This window comes from Tupaia chinensis, unplaced genomic scaffold (assembly GCF_000334495.1).
Source record: "Tupaia chinensis unplaced genomic scaffold, TupChi_1.0 Scaffold000213_1, whole genome shotgun sequence".
Classification (NCBI taxonomy): Eukaryota; Metazoa; Chordata; class Mammalia; order Scandentia; family Tupaiidae; genus Tupaia; species Tupaia belangeri.
Window position 1 is genome coordinate 936,601 of NW_006159688.1, and position 4,106 is coordinate 940,706.

At 42.6% G+C, this 4,106-nt stretch overlaps 1 protein-coding gene across 1 annotated transcript in view; it reads right to left on the reverse strand.

The window, feature by feature from the left end:
- The window catches only part of LOC102487385 (olfactory receptor 10V1-like), a 17,406-nt gene that overhangs the window by 1,388 nt on the left and 11,912 nt on the right, over window positions 1-4,106 (reverse strand).

The following is a 4,106-nucleotide window of genomic DNA, read 5'->3' on the forward strand; positions in this document are numbered from 1 at the left end:
GAAAAGAGGGCCTGTGGGTTTAACCTTTCTCCTAAAAAAAAAAAAAAAAAAAAAGCCAAGTTAAATTGACCAATGTGGTATTTGAGCTCTGAATTTTGACTTCACTTTTTCTTTTCAAAAACTAGCTAAACTAATAACCCTTGAGTTTATACACTGCTTAGTAATAATCTACTGGTTATCAAATGCACAGTCGTAATGTTTCTGATTCTATGATCTACAATAAACATTGCGGTCATATGCGTACATAAAGGGAACTAAATGTTTTTTCTGCATGATTATCCTAGAGGGAAGGGGACTCACTTGTGCTAATTCAGCAGCACTAAGCATGATGACTTCATCGCTGTCTTGTGGTTCTGGATTCAGCTTGACGTCCTACAGTACGTTAGTGCGTAGTTGTAGCCACAACACCCCTATACCTTTAATAAACTGTCTCTGTGCTCATAACCAAGAGTCGAGCAATGTCCGGGTAGGCACTGTAGCATAGTGCTGAAATACTATGCAGACGCAGCTCAATCTCAATGGCCAACCGGGGTCTAATAATACCCCCAGGTGGGAACACACTAGGCACAGGATCTGATGAGATGGAGACGTGGAGGACGAAGGATTGGGGTGTGACCATGCCCCATTGAAGAGTACTTTCTCCTTCTCTGTGTCTCTCACATGTCATGTGTCCTCCAGTGGGGAGAGAGAGAGAGAGATTGAGAGAGAAAGAGAGAGAGAGGTACAGCTGTTGTGTAAACAACAGCAATACAGGCTTTTAGCTTTATAGACATTTCTCTCCGTTGGTACTGGACAGTGAACACATTCTCATATATGGTAGAATAGAAGTAGAAATCTTTACAAAACAGACTTTTATTCAATTTTATGATAATTTGTTTGATATATGTCTATTCCTCATAATTATACAATTTCCTACAGGACAAGGACTATATCTTATTCCTCATCCTCTAATGCCTAGTGCGGTGACCAATAGATGTGTGTTGAATGAATGAGTATATGAATGTCTCTTTCACAACCAGGATTCGTTTTTATTTAGGCAGAGCACATGGTTTTGTAAAGGGTGACTTAAGGGGTCATGGAAGGAAACCATTCCTTTTACTGGCCTGATAAGCACCATTCCTTCGCATTTAGAATACATGCTCTGGGAGTCAGCAGGTGGCGTGGTGGTTAAGGTGGCAGGATTCCCACATGGTTGGCTGTGGGTTGAGTCCCTGACCCAGTGGATTGGAGTAGAAGGGATTTTAGTGTGACCATGTCTTGTTGGTGGTTGCTTTCCCTCTCTCCTCTCTCTCTCTGACAAGCAGACGCAGCCTTGGCAATGAAAAAGAAAAGAAGAAAAGAAGAGAACAGAAAGGAAGAAAAGTAGGAAGAAAAAAAGAAAGGAGGGAGGAAGGAAGGAAAGAAGGAAGTGGGAAGGACGGAAGGAAGAAATGAGAAGTAGGAGGAACTTGTCTAGAACATCCCTGATTTTGGAGTGAGAACTGTAAGAGTTTTCACCTGACTCTTTAGGAACACGTAAATTTGTGAAGCTAACAGGAACGATAAAGAGTAGTTAGGCTGATTACTCAGAATATGATCATGCCATTCTTGTGACTAGAAGCATAGTTTTTCATAACTTTTTTTTTTTTGAGAGGTTTTTGTTACAGGGCGTATGTGCTCACTAGAAAGACAGAGAGAGACAGAGAGACAGAAAGCGAGGAATCACTCCCAGAGGGGGATGGCCACGCCACAATTCCTTCTCTTCCATTCTCCTGTTGGAATCTTGGACACGCACGCACACGTGCCCAGAGTGAGTTTAAGCCACCAGGTCCGGGACTCAAACTTCAGTCGACTACATGGGAGTCCAGCGATATAGCCATTATGCCAACTGCTGGTTCCTCTCAAAACTTCTTTTGCAGTTATCAGATGTTTTTCTGCTCTGACTCCAAGCTCAGAAATTCTTCAATGGATAGTAAAACTTATTCCCCTTTGTCAATCTTTACTTAGACTAGATGGTGAGGACAAGACCACATGATAAGTCTGTGAGGGACTGATTATCTAGACAGAAAATTAAAACTTAGATAAAAATTTGGGCTGTCTGGGTAGAACAGAGTTATGAATTGTTCAAGTGATGCTGGATCTATTTGGAGGATCAGGAGTTTGGTTCCTTTATCATCTGTAAATGATAGGCCCCCATGCCCATGACCGGGGCTGTATAGGAAGGTAGGGGTAGGGCGGCTTTAATGTGAGACTGTGTTAAGAGTAACTGTCTCTCTCTCTCTGTCTCTCCCCACTTCTTACTCTTATGAAAGAAATAAACCTAGGTAAAAACCTTAGGTAAAAATTCTGTGATATTGCCAAGTCTTTCAGACTTGCAGATATTACAAAAGCCAAGGACTAGGATGGAATTTAGTTTGTTCCCACCTATAATGAGGATCATTTTGTTCTTCTCAAGATCTAATGGTGCATCTCTTTTACTACCACCTGTATCTTCATAGTTAGTTTTTAAGCACAGATGTAAAAGGACCCTGACATCCTAGTAGTCAGCTAAGAGAGGTGCTGGAATTGGCAAGGAACTTACCTTCCTCTAGAAGGATGAACTTTTCTTCAAATCCAAGTGTTGTTTCTAAAGATTTCCCGCAGTCCTCAGCCTTTACAACGCTCAAGGAGCTTTGGGACCAATCTCTCTCGTGTCCCTAATCCCTGTCCACCAGCATGTGCCAGTTCTGGCATTAACCTCATCCCTGCCGTTCTTTCTCAGAATCAGCCTCCCCTTCAGGAGCCCCAGTTCAGCCTAAGCATGTCTTCAGTGGTTTTTGCTCCTGGTCTGTTTTAGTGGAAGTGAATCATTCACCCTTCAGAAGCTGGTCACTAAGAGGATTTCCAGAATCCATTAGTAAAGTTCCATCTCTAACAGTGGTTACAGTAAGAACAAAGACAACAGTTAACAGAACTTACCAGTTACTATTCAAGTGGTATTTAAAAAGCAGACTTCGTTTTCGTTGGCGCTATACTCTGATGATGCCACCCTATTTATTTTTTTAAAGATAGTTCTCGTGATGTTATTTCCTATGATGGAGTTATTAAGCCAGAACACGACCAGAATTGTCTGTTCAGTAGTATTATCACTAGTGTCATTTTGTAAAGAAAAAACATATTAAATATCTTGATTTCTAATTACCTAGATGACTGAGAAAATAAGTCAAACACCTTGCTGTTTGGATATAAGCCCCTTGAAATTTTGTGCAATGAAGGCAAAATTTTGTATGAACTGAATATCTAGTTATTTGATAATGATGTAGTTATGCAGACATAATCCTGGGGTAGGTCTTTAAGCTTCTGCAGTGTGTTTTACCTTTTCTCAAAAATTGGTTGGGTATTGGGACCAACAGTTAGCGTAATGGCTATGTCGCTGGACTCCCACATAGTCGACGGTGGTTTGAGTCCCGGACCCGGTGGCTTAAACTCACGCTGAGCACGTGTGCGTGCGTGCCCAAGATCCCGAGAGGAGAATGGAGGAGAATGGAGGAAAAGGGATTGTGGCATGGCCACCCCCCCGGGGGGTGATTTCTTGCTTTCTGTCTCTCTGTTTCTCTCTCTCTGTCTGGCGAGCGCACGTGCCCTGTAGCAAAAATCCTCTCCCAAAAAAGAAAAAAAAAATTGGTTGCTTATCACTACATCCATAGGGAGATGCCACCCATAGGGAGATGCCACCATTATTTTCAAAAGACTTGAAAATTCGGACCAGCATGTGGTGTGATAGTTAAGGCCCTGGACACTCCTACATGGCTAACCACGGTTTGAGTCCTGGACCTGGTGGCTTGCTTTCTCACTTTCCCCTCTCTCTGAGGGTCTCTCTCTGGGCAAATTAAAATAAATGAATGAATAAATAAAATTAAATAAATAATTCTTTAAAAAAAAAAGACTTGAGGGGGACCAGCAGTTAGTGCAATGGCTATGTTGCTGGGCTCCGAGGTAGTCAACCGCGGTTCAAGTCCCGGACCCGGTGACTTAAAACTCACGCCGGGCGCGTGTGCGTGTGTGCCCAAGATCTCAAGAGGAGAATGGAGGAGAAGGGATTGTGGCGTGACCATCCCCTCTGGGGGGTGATTTCTCACTTTCTGTCT